Here is an 18961-nt window from a genome sequence, read left to right as displayed (position 1 = left end):
CTGTTCAAATGTGTATTATAACTCACAGATTTGAGCTCATCCATTATCAGTTTCAAATGATATGTTTCATAGTACAAAATATTATTTCCCTAATAAATGCATGAATGCAGGGCGCCTGGGTGGCTCAGTGGGTTAAGCCTCTGCCTTCGGCTCAGGTCATGATCTCAGGGTCCTGGGATCGAGTCCCATATTCGGCTCTCTGCTTGGCGGAGAGCCTGCTTCCTCCTCTCTCTCTCTCTCTCTGCCTGCCTCTCTGCCTACTTGTGATCTCTGTCTGTCAAATAAATAAAATCTTAAAAAGAAATGCCTTCGCTTTAAAAAAATAAGTAAATAAATGCGTGAATGCACAACTTTGTTCACACATACTCATAGGTATAATATGAAATGTATGGTGACTAACTATACCTACTTTGGGGATAGCCCGCACAAACCTTTTCTTGCCAGAGTGTATGATCACGCAGGTATTGTGTCCTCTGCTTTAGAGAACTCAGTGTGCCAGCTCTCAGAACACAGGTGTCATGCGCGGACACAGAACAAAAGGGAGAAGGAAAAACAGGTGACTCAGCCAACTGCAGTCTCCCTGCAGCACGACCCGCCAGCCCCTCATACAGGGATGACTGAGTCACCTCATCTCCAAGCAGATAGCTACCCGTCCCCAAGACACACACACACACACACACACACACACACACACACACACACACACACACGCATGCACGCGTGCGCGCACTCGGAGTAATGACGTTAGAGGCCCAAGATGCCTGATGTTGATGCATATAATCCATGCTTTCTGCTCTACACACGCATGCAAATGTTTCTGTTTCCGGTGCACATGTTATTTTTAGCTCCTTTCGGTTCCTTATTTTGAAAATACACATGGAATTATCGAAACTGTTGTTTAAAATTATAAAGTGGGGAAAATGTTAAGCATCAGTAATCTGATCACCTAGGAGGAATGCTAACTGCAACTATATGGGTCCAGAGACTCCCATCATTTTTACTCTGTTTATACATATTTTCTATAAGATATTAAAAAGGGCTTTAAAAACCATACCACCTATTTGAATATCCTCTCCTAGTCTCATTTGTGTACATCTATCTGTTCAACTAGGAAACACTTCAATGGAGTAACTTTCAGCGGACAACCAAAATGTCAAGGGCAGTTAATTCTCCGATGACCAGAACAATGCACCCTTCAGAGAGGCAATCAGAAGGGAAGGGTGTTAAAAGAAAATTTTAGATCCTACATGGCCTTCTCACCATGCGCTTTGGCCCATTGTCCAAATAACTTCCATTAAGGGTTGGTACACAATGTTGCAAATGATTTTCCTTGTATCTTTCGTACTAACAGGAGTGCAGCTCTCTTCTTTCCCCTCAAAGATGTATACAGGTGGGTGTATAGACAGACAGATGACAGATAGAAAGAGACAATGATATGTAAATACAATGATATGTAAATCTCGATCCTCTTTTGCACACCAGGAACAATGGATTAAAAACAGAACCTTTGGGGCACCTGGGTGGCTCAGTGGATTAAGCCGCTGCCTTCGGCTCAGGTCATGATCTCAGGGTCCTGGGATCGAGCCCCGCATCGGGCTCTCTGCTCCACAGGGAGCCTGCTTCCTCCTCTCTCTCTGCCTGCCTCTCTGCCTACTTGTGATCTCTCTCTGTCAAATAAATAAATAAAATCTTAAAAAAAAAAAAAAAAAAAAACCAGAACCTTTGAATGACACTACAGTAACCTTTAAAGTAACCCCCCAATCTTCAGAGGGCTTGGATATGAAAATGTGTCCAGAATTTTAGTTTACAACCATATCAAACATGCCTGCCCAGTAAAAATAAATAGAATAAAACAGAAGGGGAGGGGGTGCCTGGGTGGCTCAGTGGGTTAAAGCCTCTGCCTTCGGCTCAGGTCATGATCCCGGGGTCCTGGGATCGAGCCCCGCATCGGGCTCTCTGCTCCATGGAGAGCCTGCTTCCTCCTCTCTCTTTGCCTGCCTCTCTGCCTAGTTGTGATTTCTCTCTGTCAAATAAATAAAATATTAAAAAAAATTTTTTTTTAAAAACAGAAGGGGAGGGACGCCTGGGTGGCTCAGTCAGTTAAGTCTCTGTCTTTGGCTCTGGTCATGATCTCAGGGTCCTGGGATTGAGTCCTGCATCTGGGCTCCCTACTCAGCGGGGAGTCTGCTTCTCCCTCTCTCTCTGCCCCTCCCCCCCTCCGCTTGCCCACTCGCTCTTTCTCTCTCCTCCCTCTGTCTGTCTGTCTGTCTCTCTCTCTCTTTTTCTCAAATAAATAAATGAAATATTTAAAAAAGAACCTGGAAGGGAAATGGTACAAACAGCTCTTCCACAATCTATAAGTTCACAGTCAATTCCGGACCATCAAGAAATAGAACCCTCAGATGGACCAGCTACGGCATTTAAGTCCTGGTAAACTTTTGTTCTATTCCATTCGCTCTTTGGTTAAGGAATGAAGAGAACTTGATGGCAATGGGTATTTTTTCCCCCCAATCAACAGCCATGAGTTCTGGAAGAACTATTTTGGAAGCTTTATTCTTCAACTTCTTTCCCCAGTAAGGGCTGTATAATCACTTCCAAAGAAAGAAGAAAACAATCCTCTGAAGGTCTTGTCTCAAAATAAGGGCACTTTCCTCGATATAATTCCCATACCACCCCACGCCCCAGAGGCAGGCCTTCTCTCACCTTTACCCCAACACCCACTCATTCCTTCCCTACAATGACTACTTATTTAACGGACTTTTGTTGTTGTTGTTGTTGTTGTTGTTAGAGGGAGGGGGGAGGGGCATCAGGAGAGGGAGAGAGAGAATCTCAAGGAGGCTCCATGCCTAGTGTGGAGCCCGACGCAGGGCTCAGTCTCACGACTCTGATATCATGACCTGAGCCAAAATGAAGAGTGGGACGTTCAGCCGGCTGAGCCACCCAGGCACACCTTGGAGTTTCTTCCCCCCCCTTTTTAAAAAAAAAAAAAAAGATTTTATTTATTTATTTGACAGAGAGTGATCACGAGTAGACAGAGAGGCAGGCAGAGAGAGAGGGGGATGCAGGCTCCCTGCCGAGCAGGGATCCCGATGTGGGGCTCGATCCCAGGACCCTGAGACCATGACCCGAACCGAAGGCAGAGGCTCAACCCACTGAGCCACCCAGGCGCCCCTCTTTCCCTTTTTCTAAAAAATATTTTATTTATTTATTTGAGAGAGAGAGCGGAGGAGGAGGAGAGGGAGAGAGAGAGAGAGCACAAGTCGGGACAGGGGAGGGGAAGAGGCAGAGGCAGAAGCAGACTCCCCACTGAACAGGGAGCTAGGTTTTGTGATTTTAAACCATCCCCCAAACATGTATTTCCATAAAGAGAAGCTGGCAGTTGCCCCTTTTCATTATAAAGGCACATCTTATGTGATTTCAGTTACAAAAAGAAAATACGTTCTTGCCTATTTTTGCACCTTTCCAGTGCCAGATGAATTCAGCATGAACTTTCACATGTGAAAGTTGTTTTGGTTTTGTTTTTTTTTTAAGATTTTTATTTCCTTATTTGACAGAGAGAGAGATCACAAATAGGCAGAGAGGCAGACGGGGGCGGGGGGGTAGCATGCTCCCCGTCGAGCAGAGAGCCTGATGTGGGGCTCGATCCCAGGACCCTGAGATCATGACCTGGGCTGAAGGCAGAGGCCTAGTTTACAACCATATCAAACACTGAGCCACCCAGCCACCCCATATCCACTGAGCCACCCAGGTGCCCCATATGTGAACGTTTTTAAGCATTCATTGGGTTTGAGTTCCATTTGTAGAATAACTGAATGGCATTTGATATCTTCAAACCCTTCCCTTATGTTGTTCACTAGTTTCATAAATTCATAGAGGTCATGCCTACTTGGAAATCTGGGCTATTTTTGTACAAACACTTAAATGGCAAATATTACAGGCTGGAAAATCATGACCTGGCCTCAGTTTTCTCAAAGAAGTGAAACAGTTAGGCTTGCTTCTTACCTACAAATGATCAGCTACAACACTAAATACACGTACACCTTCAAATTGCCAAGCTCTGCCTCCCAATTTTTCCTTAAGGAAGAAGGAACCGCAGCAGCTATGCCTGCAGGCACACACCACCAAGAGCCCATCTACTCAGAGAAGGAGAAGTAGGAGTGCTTGAGCAAAGAACTATACAAAAGTCAAGGTTTCCCCTAGGGCCTTGTTTTAAGACTAGAGTGACTCCCCTCCCATGCCTTTCGCAAACTCAGGTGGTTTCTCCCATCCAGTAGGCCAGCTTTCTTCCAAAGATGCTCTGTTACCCCTCCAGACCCTATTACCGGCCACAGGGAGACCTCCGCCACCATCCATAACACTAATGAAATCACGCGCGGCATTAGGGTTGAAAAATATCAAGGACAGCCTCCTCTTTCCTGCAGGTGAGACCTCCATAGCTACTAACATCCAGGTGAGTGGACAAGGTGCGTATTTCAGAACGTACCGATTTCCCTGTGTCGTGCACAAGAAGAAAAAGGTGCCCTCGTTCACAAGAGAAGTCATGGCACTGTAGCTTGTCATGACAACATTGGATGTGTGCCAGGTGCTTGCTACCCATGGGGAAAGACTAACAAACTTATAATCTAAGCCAACAAGGGTGTGTTATGTCTCCAACACAAAGACTGATGCAGACCTTCATGTACTGACTCAGGAAAAGAAAAGTTCAGACCCCAAACAAAACAAAACACAAAAAAAACCACAAACCAAAAACAAAGCAAAACATCTAACTAGAGGTCAGTTAAGTACCAGTAATACCCTTTATGTAAGGCACACATTCACACGGAGAGCAACAATATATACTTCATCTTAGGATACAAAAGACATGCAAATGCAAGAGAAAAGCCTAGAATGGTAAGCAGAAATGTCACGGCATTGTTTCACTGACAAGAGAAGACGAAAAGGGATGGGAGTGTGTGGTGAGTGAGGGTATACATCATCGTTTTTCAAATGTTTTAAGATATGACAGGGAGGACAACTTTATGTATACATAGGCACCAAAACCTTACTTTACAAAGATTCTAAGGAGATATGAAATGAAATACTGGATGTAAGTGAACAAAAAAGAAGGCAAGAAAAACGGTACCATACCACCGCAGAGAAAGCAAGGAGAATAGACTTGAAATGTCTTTGAGGTATATTTTATATTGATCAAAGGAAATATCCATTATCAAAATGTACATATTTAACCACATAAGAGATATTGTATTGCAGTCCAAGAAGAGAGAAGTGTTGCTGAATGTATGAAGGAACAATAGCCAACAGTGTTCCAAAACAAAGAAAAACTATCAGGTGGTATACTGATGTGCCAACCTGAGAACGTGATGCATTTTCGCCCTTCCCACTCCCCCCGTCACGCGTGCGCGTGCGCGCTCACACACACACACACACACACACACACACACACACACGGAAAAACACACACAAACAGGTCTAGGCTCATCATAGTAAAACTTCTAGAAACCAAAGGGAAAAGAACTGCCTTAAGAGCAAAGAGGGGAAAACAAACATGACTAATAAGCGATAGTCTCTTCTTATTTTAATTAGAGAGAGCTTGACAGAATTATTTGGAGACCAAAAAAGAAAAAAAGAGACAAAAAGGAACAGTGAGACAAGAGCGCCATGATAGGAAGTGTGGGCACTTACAGTTCTGGAGAAACCAAGGGACGGTATGGTGGTTCTGAGAAGCCATGACCTCTGAGGAGGAGACCTCAGAGCTTGGGCTCAGACTTTGTCTTTTAGGGATGTTTCTCATTTTGTGTGTGTGTCAGCTACTCGGGGTGAGCACGGTATTATCCCCGAGGTTACGCAAAGTAACATTAGGTTTTCCAATCCTACCCATCTCCCTCGTTTGCTGACTCCTAATGTTCTCTCTCATATCGTACACATAGTAAATGGGTGTAAATGAGTAAACTTACATGCTTAAAGGTTCATGGGAGAATTGTTAAGCAGAGGTACACAATGAGAACTATTTGGGGATCTCTGTTTTCAAGAACTCAGGTAACAATGCCCTCGTGCAATGGTGTCACCTCAGGAGAGCAAAATGGGACTGGGGTGTGACAGGTTATTCAATCACCTTAGCCCCCCACAAGAGGAGCTGACATCCTGTCTTATAAAACAGGAGGGATTACAGCGCTTAATGTCCAACTAAAGACCACACGCTGGCAACACACACACACACACACACACACACACACACACACACACAAACACACGACTCACATTGATAGCAGACACCGACTAGTCTCGATGTTTCTACAGTTACTCCATCTCTCCAGTCTGTAAATATCCTTGTTAAATGTTTCTGCCTCCAGGAAAGAATGGCCTACCGCAGTTGTCATGGAAACCAGAATGTCATCAAAACGTTCTCCCTGATGTTAGCTCTCTATGGAAACGAGGAAGTACTAATACATCCTCAGATGCAGAGCACTGATCTCACTCTCAGTCAGTTACACCCTGACCAACCCAATGAACGAATGAATGAGTGAGTGAGTGAAAGAATGAATGAAATATTAGAGACAATACCCTATGTTCTCAGAAAAGGTATTGAGGGCAGGGGAGTTCTGGGGAAGTGGATTATGGAGGAAATAAAGTAGAAAGATAACAGCTTCTGTTTTCCCTTCACACACACACACACACACACACACACACACACACACACACACACACACCCCTCTTGGGATCCAGGTCCTGTTAAGGGCCTCCTTTCAACCTGCCAGGACACATGAGGCCAGGTGTGTTTGTGTAGGTGGGATCCAAGGACTCTCAGTCAATTTAAAATGACCCGAGAGGAGAAATCGTGTGAGGATGAAGGACCTGGATGTCAGTGGAAGGCAAGCTAGAAACTCAGGACCAAATAACCCCGCGTCTACAGTTGGACAAGCGTGTATTGACAGGGTTTTCGGGACACAAGTGATTCCTGAGAAGAGAGACAACTCCCCCAAATGTCCTTGATCTAGGATGATAGGGAGACAGGGATGAACCTCTCACATTTGGGATCTGTGCTCAGCCTGGACTGCTGCAACCACACACTGACAATGAATACTATGCTCAGAGACAGGGCTCCTATCATCAGGGCATACAGCACCCACTTCCTCTCCCATAGTCGTTTACATGAGGGGGCAGAGCTGCCCTGTGATGCAGCTCTTCCTCCTGGTAATGAGCGCCAGGCAGTTCTTCTGTGGCCAGTCCTGGGCAGTGATGTGCTGGAGACGGGCCCTTGGGAGGGGAGAGCGCAATTCCAATTTCCAGGGTTTTCCCATTTCCGTGATGTAAATACTCCCATTATGGCCGACTTCAAGCCACTGACATGAGGTCACTGAATGCTCATTTGGCAAGTGATGCCCCAAATCAGCCCCTCATGAGATGATGATTCCAGACAGACCCAGCACAGCCCTAGACCCCAGATTCTGGAGCCAGACAAAGCCCTCCCATTCTACGTGCGATCCAAGAGAGACGTGCAAGCTGGACTTTTACATAACTGTGTGCCAACTGAATGAAGGCTTTCACCAGGTTCTTAGTGTAGGGGAGAGGGAGAGAGGTACCGAGACCCCCTCCCCCCACCCCCCATGTAGCCTGTGTAGGTTTTGGGGGAGGGAAAATAGTTGGGTGCATCCATGGTCGATCTTTTCAAATCAGACATGCTTTCTGAAAGACCAATGCTGGTTTCAGTCTCGGGTCTGCGTCTCCTCGCCTGTGTGACTTTCACATTGTGCCCTAACGTCCCTGTTTCCCTGGTCTCCCATTCTTCTCCAATCAGCTAGTAGTGTCTCTGCTCTCAAAGGGCTGATTAAACTTCATGAAGGAACAGCAGACTTCAGCAGTGCCCAGTGGTCATTCTGGGAGGCCTTGGGGTGGTCCCTGAGAACCCTCTGGAGGACCAGGGAGGCCTTCTTCTCCCTACGCAGTATCAGTGACTCTGGATGGCTTGGTTGCCTTTCCATTGGAACAACAGATTGCAAGAGGTGAAGTGAAGAGGCAGCTAAGAAAATCCAGGTCCTGCCTATTCAGGGAGGTATTAAATAGATTTGCAAAGATGTAGAACAATGGCATACTTTTAATACTTCTGTTTGTTTTCAAAAATGTAATTTTCTTTCCTAAAGCATATTTACGTGTAAGCAATCATGGGCTTAGTATTATTTTTAAACGAATACGTTAAAATGGGACTGCTTGGGTTTTGTTTTGTCTTGTGTTTTTTTTTTCTCCAAAACGCATCAACATTTTATTACAGTGGTCAAAGAAACACTATGTTTCATTAAAATATTTCTTTACTGCATTGAGACTCACATAACATTTTCAAGCACACCGTTCAGTGGCATGAAGTAAATTTGCGGTGTTGTGAAACTGTCACCTCTTTCTTCTCAACAAAACATTTTCGTAAGTTCTAAAGGAAATCTTACACCCATCTTATACCCAGTCACTCCTCCCTCCCACCGGCCCCCAACCCCTGGCAACCACAAATCTACATTCTGTCTTTATGGGCTGGCTTATTCTGAATATTTCATATGAATGGAATCACACAATATGTAACCTTTTGTGCGTAGCTTATTATACACAGAATAATCATTTTAAAGTTCATCTACATTGCAACATCCCCCCGTTTTTTTTTTTTTTAATCAACAGGTGTTTTATTTCCTTCTGAGTTAAAAGTATATAGAATACAAAGCTATTCATTAAAAATAAGACACAGGAAGCAAGAGTCTTTCCCTTAACTTTGGGTCCATTCCTTAGTCTGGTCTACAGTCTATTCCTTCGTTTGCAACATTCCCTTTTGTGTCTGCATAATGTTCTGTTGTATGGCTAGTCCACCTTATGTTTATCCAGTCACCTGTTGATAGAAAATTGGGTTGCTTCCACTTTGGGCTGTTTTGAATAGGGCTACTATGAACATACGTGTTCATGTGTTTTTTGAATGCCTGTTTTAAACTGCGGGGTGTAATGGGGATAGCTCTGCTGCACCATATGCTAATTGCATGTTTAAGGTTTTGGGGAACCACCAAACTGTTTTTATTTCTTTTTGTTTTCTTTTGAAGATTTTGAATCTTGGAACACTACGTCAAAAACTAATGGTGTACTGTATGATGACTAACATAACATAATAAAAAGTAAATAAATAAAAACTCAGCAAAAAATAAAAATAAAATAAAGATTTTGTTCATAGCAGCAATGTCCACAATAGCCAGACTGTGGAAGGAGTCAATTTGCCCTTCAGCAGATGAATAGATAAAGAAGATGGGGTCCATATACACAATGGAATATTACGCAGCCATCAGAAAGGATGGATGCCCAACTTTTGCATCAGCATGGGTGGGACTGGAGGAGATGATGCTGAGTGAACTAAGTCAAGCAGGGAAAGCCAATTATCACATGGTTTCACTTACTTGTGCAGCATGAGGAATAGCATGGAGGACATTAAGGGAAGGAAGGGGAAAGTGTAGGGGGAGAAATCGGAGTGGGGGATGAAGCACGAGACACTGTGGACTCTGGGAAACTGAGGGTTTTAGAGGGTGGGGGGGGTTGGGGGATGGGTGAGCCTGGCGATGAGTATTAAGGTGAGCACAGATTGCATGGAGCACGGGGTGTTTTATGCAAACAGTGAATCACGGAACACTACATCGAAAACTAATGATGTACTGCATGGTGATTAACATAATTTTTTAAAAAGTTTTTATTTATCTGACAGAAAGAGAGAGAGCACGAGCACAAGCAGGGGGAGATGCAGCGAGAGAGAGAGAGAGAGAGAGAGAATGAGAGAGGGAGAAGCAGGCTCTCCACTGAGCAGGGAGCCCACCACGGGGCTCGATCCCAGGACCCCAAGATCAAGACCTGAGCCGAAGACAGATGCTTAACCATCTGAGCCACCCAGGCGCCCCTCACCAAACTGTTTTTAACGGTGGCTGTACCATTTTAAATTCCCACCAGCAGTGTATAAGTCTTCCAACTTCCCCACATTCTCAAGAGCAGTTTGTTATTTCCCCCCTGTTGTTACACATCCTAATGGGTGTTAATACCTATTGTTAGGTTTTGATTTGCAATTCCTAATGACTAATAATATTGAGCATACTATCATGATAGCCACTTGTATATCTTTCTTCGAGAAATATGTTTTCAGATCCCTTTCCCATTTTTATCGTTTGCTTTGTCATTTGGTTGGAGTTGTAAGGGTTCTTTATATAATCTGGTTACTAGACTCTCCCTAGACATATGATTTGCCAGTGTTTTCTCCCATCTTGTAGGATAACTTCTCTCTCTCTCTCTCTCTCTCTCTCTCTCTGTCTCAACATTGTCTTTAAAAAAAAAAACCTTCTGTTTTATTATTTATTTGACAGAGAGAGAGACAGAGAGAGAGGGAACACAAGCAGGGGGAGTGGGAGAGGGAGATGCAGGCTCCCCGCTGAGCCGGGAGCGCGATGCGGGGCTCCATCCCGGGATCCCAGGATCAAGACCTGAGCCGAAGGCAGATGCCTAACTGACTGAGACACCCAGGTGCCCCTCAATAGTGTCTTTTAATGCAAAAAATACTTTCATTTTGATGAAGGCCAACTTACCTATTTTTTTCTTTAGTTGCATTTGGTCTAATATGTAAGAGATCCAAGGTCATGAAGGTTTACTATAACCTTTTTATTCTGAGAGCTTTATAATTTTAGCTCTTAAATTTAGGCGTGCTGTGTATGCTGTGACTTTAGTGTCCAACTTCATTCATTTGTGTGTGGATATACCATTGTCCCAGAGGCACTTGTTGAAGAGACGATCCTTACCCCTCCGCTCCCCCCGCCGGAGCTTCGTCATCAGTCACCTCTCACCCAGCACACTGGTGAGCTTACAAGAGCCAGTGAAATGTTGAACAGCATAAGGAAGGGAATTAGAAACAAAACATATTCCACTGGCTAAGCATTAGCCCGCTAACTTGAAGGAGTCAGTATGAAAGTGGGATTGGACGGAATAAAATATTGAAGCTTTGCTTCTAAATCTTAGATGAAAGAAGTAAGACGAGTGACAAAAACCAGGAAGAAAAAACAAAACAAAACAAAACAAAAAAACAAAAACCAAAACCAAACAACCCAGGGCTAGTAGCAAATTAAGGCAGGTACAAAAAAGTGAAGTGTTAAAGGAAAATAATAGAGGGGAAGAGTGGGAGAGAGAGGAAGGGAGAAGGAAGGAAGCAGAGAGTATCCCCCAATTTCAAACTGCATAGTACGTCTCAGTAGCAGAATGAAGCGTGAATTCCATTTCCTCCGTGTATTTTTTTAAGTATTTTATTTATTTATTTGACAGAGAAAGAGAGAGAGAGAGATCACAAGTAGGCAGAGAGGCAGGCAGAGAGAGGGGGAAAGCAGGCTCCCCACTGAGCAGGGAGCCCGATGCGGGGCTCGATCCCAGGACCCTGGGACCATGACCTGAGCCGAAGGCAGAGGCTTAACCCACTGAGCCGCCCAGGTGCCCCTCCTCTGTAAGCTTTATATTTTGTGAAAATTATTCCACCATGAGTATTTATTGCTTTATTAGCTAGAGGAAAGACTTAACAGTAGAATTGTATTAAATTGTTTTTGGAAAGTGGGATGTTCTTTTTATTAGCTAACCTCTGGAGAGACACCTTGAAAATTCATGAAATGCTCCTGTAAGAAATCAAAACATGCATGGTGCAACGGTCTACAGATGGGAGTCATCCGATACCTGTGTTTTTGTGTAGTCGGACGACAACTGAGATGCATCCGTCTGAATTCCCCTTAAAAAAGTTTAGTACAGACAAGTTCGAGTTTGGTGTTGGAAAAAGTCAAAAGAGGTTACAACTCAATCTTGGTTGTTCATGGGGCAGATACTGCACTAATGTCCTCTGTTCCTATTTCTTTCCTGTTTTTCAGGTTTTTTCATAGTTTTCTAACATCCATGGACTACATTTGCAAAACAAAGACAGTGGCGTTAGGAAGCCACCAGATGGAGATGTTGAGCTGCCGTTGTTAAGGACAGTCAGGTCCTCCTTGACAAATACAGTGGTTCCAACATTAGTGGGGTTGAGAGCAACCTGGAGAATTTATTTAAAATGCAGATTCCCAGTTGCCCACCCACATAGTTGATTGGGCAGGCCTTGGACAGATCCAAGGAATCTGGACTTTAACCCTCTCTTTTCCGTGATTCTGTTTCAGGCGATCCCATGCACCACATTTTGAGAAACTCTGATGTAAATGGCCATTGAAACCATGGGCATACCCAGAAGCATTTAGGGAAAGGGTATAAATTGAGAAAAGAACCACGTAAAACCAAGTCCTGAGGAACGCCAGCACGTGAGGGCTCATTTGAAAAGAAGGAGCTAGCGGGATGCCTGGGTGGCTCAGTCGGTGAAGCGTCTGCCTTCGGCTCAGGTCATGATCTTGGTCATGATCTTGGGGTCCTGAGATGGAGTCTGGAGCCTGCTTCTCCCTCTCCCTCTGCCTGCCTCTCTGCCTCCTTGTGATCCCTCCTCCCGACAGATAAACAAATAATCAATCTATTAATTAAAATACATAAAAATAAAATAAATAAAACAAACAAATAAATAAAATCTCCAAAAAAAAAAAAAAAAGAAAAGAAAAGAAGGACCTAGCAATGGTAATAAGAAGTTGCCAGAATGAAAGGGGATAGCAGGAGAGTATGCAGTTATGGAGGCCAAAGGAGAACAGGGAGAGTGGAAGGAAAAAAAAGAAGAGAGGGGTCAACCAGAACTGTACGCAGTTTTTTTTTTTTTTTGCTTTTCTTCAAACATCTGTCGTCCTCTCTGACTTCTGTGGGAGAAATACCGCCTTAAAGGATAAGAATGCCCTTGAGACATTTGACATACCCTAAATAATTCGAATACGTGAACGATATGTTTCCCGTCCCGAATCCACGTTTGTTAATGAAATGTTCTATGTGTTCCTGATGATGAAAAAATTTGTTTTTTATGCTTTCAAACATATGGCAGGCACTAGTTTGCATTCAGTGTTTGATATTCAGGAAACTGTGTACCAGTGGCTAAAAGAAGTGGCCAGGGATGCCTGGGTGGCTCAGTGGGTTAAGCCTCTGCCTTCAGCTCAGGTCAGGATCTCAGGGTCCGGGGATCGAGTCCCGCATCGGGCTGTCTGCTGGGCAGGGAGCCTGCTTCGTCCTCCTCTCTCTGCCTGCCTCTCTGCCTACTTGTGATCTCTCTCTGTCAAATAAATAAAATCTTAAAAAAAAAGAAGTGGCCATAATAATGGCCACATAATAATTATTATAACATACTTGCAATTCAATAGAATTAATTATGAACATTAATGTCATTATACTGTTACTAATATTTGAGTGCTTGCTTTATATTAATTGAGTGCCCATGAGTGTTTTTATGCATTACTTCCCTTAATTTCACCCAAAACATGATGAGACAAATACTATTGTTGTGCCTTTAAGATAGTAAGAAAGTCAGCGAGGCTTAGAGAAGTCAAGAAATTAGCTCACTGCCTCACAGTCCATAAAGTGGGATGGCCTCGTTTAATTTCATGCTGGACTTTCAGTTCAGGCTTTGAGCATTTTTGTGAGTTTCCCTTTAAGAAAACCCAGTGTCGTCAAGTTTTACATTGATTTTAGAAAGGCGCGGGTTGCAGGGTCTTCCAGCTCACCACCTAAATCCTTGCACTCCTCTCCACCTAAAATCCCTGCACTCCTGTAAAACCTTGCAGTCCTGGGCTCCCAACTAGGCATCACTTCCCAGCTTTCCTTGCTGTTAGATGTGACTGTGTGACTGAGAGCCAGGCAACGGGATGTCAGCGGAAATGATGTGTGCCACTGCCAGACCTAACTCGCAGAAACCTTGTACCTGGTGCGCCTCTCTGCTCTTTTCCCCCCTGAGCAAACTGCAAAGCGGGCCACCTCCAGGGCAAACGTGGAAGCCACGTGTTGGACGTGGCAGACTTTCTGACAGCCTGGGTCCCTGTAGACGTACACGGATAATGCCCACCAGGAGGACATACTCACTTTCCCGGAAGTGTTACAGGAGAAATAGACGAAGTAGTTTTGAGTCATTAAACGTGTTTGGGCTCAACTGTTACAGTAACAGTCTACCACACCTGATAGGAGCTGGGTAAAAATAAATTTCGGTTATGCACTGCTCTATCATTATGAATTGCATTTTACTGCATTGTGAATAGTGGCTCAGACAAATACCTTTATTCCTGGTGACACACAGTAGGAATACGTCATTCGGGGCTGGTACCACAGCTCAAGGAGCCAGGATCTTTTTTTCTTCTTGTCCCTCTATGCTTAGCTGTGGCTTTTGTCTCCAAGGACACGGACGTTGTATCCGTATTGCTGGCAAGAGAAAGGGGAAAGATCAAAGCGGGGAACCAGCTGCGTCTTTCCAGTTCAAGGAGCTTTCCTAGGAATGCCACCGGTGTCATCTGGGACAAGTATCATGGCCAGCCCAGGAGCTGAACTGGGCCATGTGCTCACCTCTCTATGCGATGGGGTCCAGGTTCCGTTAGCAAGGATGAAAGGGTGAAGGATGGAATGCTTAGGTAGGTACAGGACACCCTCCACAGCACTTACCTTACATTATCCTTATTAATTACCCAAACCCCTTGTGGCAGCTTCCTACAAATTCAGATTCCCCACCTCGTGGCAGCCGTAAAGAATCAGAATGTCCCTGAAAATTTGGCACCGGAAAATAGTTGTTGAACTACTGATCTTTGCCCTGCCGAGGATAGCCCCTTTTTGCTTGTCATCTGGTCTGGTCTGCACGAACTCTTCAATGGGTTTGTCATTTCACAACGTTTAGGTGCCCTCCAAAATGTCAAAGATAGTACCTCCCCCGATTGACTTGTTTTGAAATTTACGTCAAAAGCAACAACTTTGTAGAGGACCTCGACGCCTACAGTGACACTCTTCAAACCATTTTCGGTATTACTGGAAGAGACAACACTGCTAGAGATCATGATTTACAGCTGAAGATATGGTTTATTCCCAGAGAGGCAAAGTGACACAGAACAGTGACGGGCGAGGGCCAGGGGGAGAGCAACGGGTCAAAATACCAAAGGTCTGGCCCTAGCTCTACTGCACAGCTCTGCAAACTTGGGTAAACATTTGTACTCTTTGATCCTCGTCCTCTTAAATTATAATCTGGCCTTACGCTAATTCATCTTCCAGAGGGTTATTGAGGTAATTAAATGAGTCATGGGTATGCATACTTTCAAAGGGCTTTACTGCCCTGTTTTTTTTAAATTTCTGGGCAGACAGTGACCAATATGAATTGTAAGTTCCAAATCTGGTTGGTAGAGTTGTGCAGGTTTCCCACATGGTCAAAGTGAGGCAAAATAGTACAGTCTCATTAGCACGCAGATGACTGGATGACAGTGCAGTGAGAGGAGAGAGGCAGCACAAGTCACAGTGGCAGGCAAAGGAAGGAGTGTCAAACAAGACCTGACAGAGAAGCTGGTTGAGCTTGTTCAAAGGCCCAGTGGCTGGAAACAGCAATGGTGTGCTTGAGGACACTGTAAGAAGCTCAGGATGGAGAGGATAAAAGGGGAGTCAAAGGAGGCAAGATGCTAAGTGTCCTCCTATGTAGAGTAGACCCTCTTGTGGAGGCTCTGAGGCATGGCTGAAGGAACCTAGGCATCACAGGGTAAGCTAATATCCAAGGATTCAGACTTAGACAGATCTGACTTAGAATCTCCATTCTACCGGAAGCTGTGGTTTTGGCACAGGATAAACGAAATGACTGGTGGAACAGGATAGAGAAGCAGACTCAGGGACATAGAGATGTCAGTTGACATCTGACAGACAGGGCACAGCTGACAGTGGGGAAAGCGGGCACCATTCAATCAATGAAGACGACACAATTATTTTTTCATGGGAGGGAAAAAGCAATTAGATCACTATCTGACAGGGAACACAAAAATCAACTTAGCATGACCAAAGACTAAAAAATGGAAAGTAACACCTTAAAACAATTTTTAAGAAAATATAGGAGAAAACTTTTATGACCTTAGGGTTCAGGCAATTTCATTCTAAAAGGCCCAGGAGGCTAGGGGGATAAAATGGATAAACTGGACAACAACAACATTTAAAACGTGTGTGCCTCAAAGGACATTATCAACACAGCGCCCAGGCAACCCGTGGAATGGATAAAAATAATTCCAAATAATCTACCTGATAAGAGATTAAAATCCTGAACACATAAAGAGGTCCTATGACTTGGCCACAATGGGAAAAAGAAAAAAGACAGATTAAAAAGTTGACAAAGGACTTGCCCGGACATTTCTGCAAAGAAAGTATACAAATGGCCAATAAGCACAGGAAAGGATGCTGAACATGAGTAACCGGTAGTGAGATGCAGATCAAAACCACGAGGAGACGGCACTTCACACTCATTGGGATGCCTGTTACCAAACAAACCAACAAAATGCAAAAAACAAAACAACCCCCTCGCCCTCCCAAAACCCAACAGAATAACAAGTGTTGGCCTAGAAGTGGAGAAACAGGAACTGTTGTGCTCTGCTGGTGGGATTGTAAACAGGTCATTACCGGCTCTCAACTCGCGGAGTCCTTTAAACGCCGCGAAACACCATTGCACGTATGCCAGACGTCAGAGTGTTCCCAGCATCACTGCTTTTCGGGGCTCTGAAGTGGAAAGTATGCACCTGTCCATGGACAAGGGAACGGATGAACGGACTGGGGAGCGGTGCCACAATGGCGTGCGCTACAGCGGGGAAGATGAAAGCAGTAGGGCTCCGCGGGATAGTATAGCTACTGTTAGGACACAGTGTCGGGCGAAGAAGGAAGTGGCGGGACACGGGGCAGAACGTGATACAGTTTATTGCACCACCCAGGCAGCACACCAGGAGGCCAGGACCGTCAAGGATACGTACACGGGTCTCTAAAACAAAACAGAAAAACCAACCAACCAGCCCACCCAGACGACGACGACGACGACGACGACAATGACAACAAAACCCAAACAAAGAAACAAACGACAACACGCTAGAAAGCGGGGCAGGGGTGGTTTACACAGGGCAAGCAGGAGGATGGCTATTCCTCTGCGAGAGGAAGCAGTGGGTGGGAAGGGCCCCAGGAGAAGACGGAGTGGGAACTGTCCAAGTGTCCCAGGTCAGGAAGGTGGAGGCTTGAGCACCGACCTGTTCCACACTCCCGTGTCCTTTTGTGATTTCCGCGGAAGATGACCTGTGTAACGTCCTCGAACCGCAGCCGGGGCCTCGGACCTCGACCCTCGACCCTCGACCCTCGTCCCTCGACCCTCGATCCTCGACCCTCGACCCTCGACCCTCGACCCTCGATCCTCGATCCGCGACCCTCGACCCCCGGTCCTCGATCCTCAGCACCAGTGAGTGCCTGGACAGCGGTTGGTCGAGGGGGCGTGTCTCGGCCACGGCCCCGCCTCCCGCATGCGCGCTGTGCCAGCCAATCAGCGACGCTCCCGCCTAGGCGTGGCTGGCTGCCTCCTCTCCCTCACGACGCCCTCAGAGGAGCTTCGCGGAGGACGTGGTGTGGAGGTTGCTGTGCGGCTGGAGGGATGGAGGGAGGGACAGAGAGAGACAGAGGACGGGGGTGGGGCATAGGGACCCTCAGGGAGGCCGCGGCGGGTAGGGAGGCGGACCCGGGGGCACTGTGTGGCCATGGGGGGGGGGGGTCTCCTCAGACGTGAGGGGACCAGGCTGTGGGGCAGCGGCGGCCGGGCTCACCTCTGACGTGATGTGCCCGCGGGGTCCTCTGGGGCTCCGACAGGACACGACGAGGCCCCTGAGGGCAGGGCCGGCAGGGCCGGCCGGGCGGGGAGCGGGTCCGTCGGTCCCCACTTCCTGGGAGGGTCGGTCACAGCTGGTGAGGAGGGGCCGTCTGCCTCTGTCCCTCCTGCCTGGCCGACCCGGCAGGACAGTTTGGTCCCCTGAGGTCGTCCGGGGGTCCAGAAGGAGCGTCGAGGAGCCGCCCCCGCCACCACTAGACCTGACCGTCCCCGGACAGGGGCGGAACGGTTTATTCCCCATCCATTCCAAGGGGACCCTTGTTTTTGTCCCGGGCCCGGCGGGGCCTCCAGACCAGCACGGGGTCCGGCGGGCCCCGAAGGGGGTGGGGACGGCTTCTGTCCCAAGGCAGGAGCAAGAATGTGGCGGAAGGTCCGGACACTCCGATGTCCCGGGTCGGGTCGCATGCCCTGGGTCGGGGCCGGGGCCGGGGCCGGGGCCGGGGCCGGGGCCGGGGCTGAGCACGGAGCCAGGAGCGCTGAAGGGTCGGGGGTGGGGGTGGGGCTGGGGGTGAGGGTGGGGAACGGGGAGGCGGGGGAGAGGGGTCCACCAGCCGCATCGTCTTCGCCCCCTCCTGGGCCAACCAGAGACATGAGGACACACACACTCTGATCTGCGCAGGGGACCCTTGCCTGGCGTCGCTCCCTGAACATGTCCCCATTTCTTTAACACGTGTTTGCGCTCACAGGGCGCAGGAGAGCTCGGAAGACACCTCGGGATGCCGCCGGCTGGGAGCAAGCGCCTGGGGAGGGCTGCGAAGGCCCCCGTGGAGGCTCAGGGCATGGCAGCCTATGACCTGGGGAGACAGGAGAGAAGACAGCTGAGCGGGCCAGAGGTTGCAGGTACTGTCTGTCCCACACCTTTGCAGAGATAGCGCGTGTAGATACGGCGCACGGGGCAGGTCACTGCTTCGGAGTCCTCAGCGTTGCAAACAGTAAATTCCTCGCGCGTGCGTGCGTGCGTGTGTGTGTGTGTAGTGTGTGTGTGCGGGGTGTGTGTGTGTGTGTGTGTGTGTGTGTGTGTGTGCACGCGCGTCCCCGCGCGCACGCGCATGTAAAAAGCAGTTGCAGGTACCGGAGGTTGCCCCCTTGATCCTCCTGTCCCAGACCGGGATTACAGAGGCGTAGATAGCCGCTCTTCTGCTCCCCCCGCAGTCCTTCTTTCCAAAATCTCTCACACCT

The sequence above is a fragment of the Meles meles genome, chromosome X (genome assembly GCF_922984935.1).
Source record: "Meles meles chromosome X, mMelMel3.1 paternal haplotype, whole genome shotgun sequence".
Lineage (NCBI taxonomy): Eukaryota > Metazoa > Chordata > Mammalia > Carnivora > Mustelidae > Meles > Meles meles.
Note: the sequence above shows the minus strand (reverse complement) of the source record.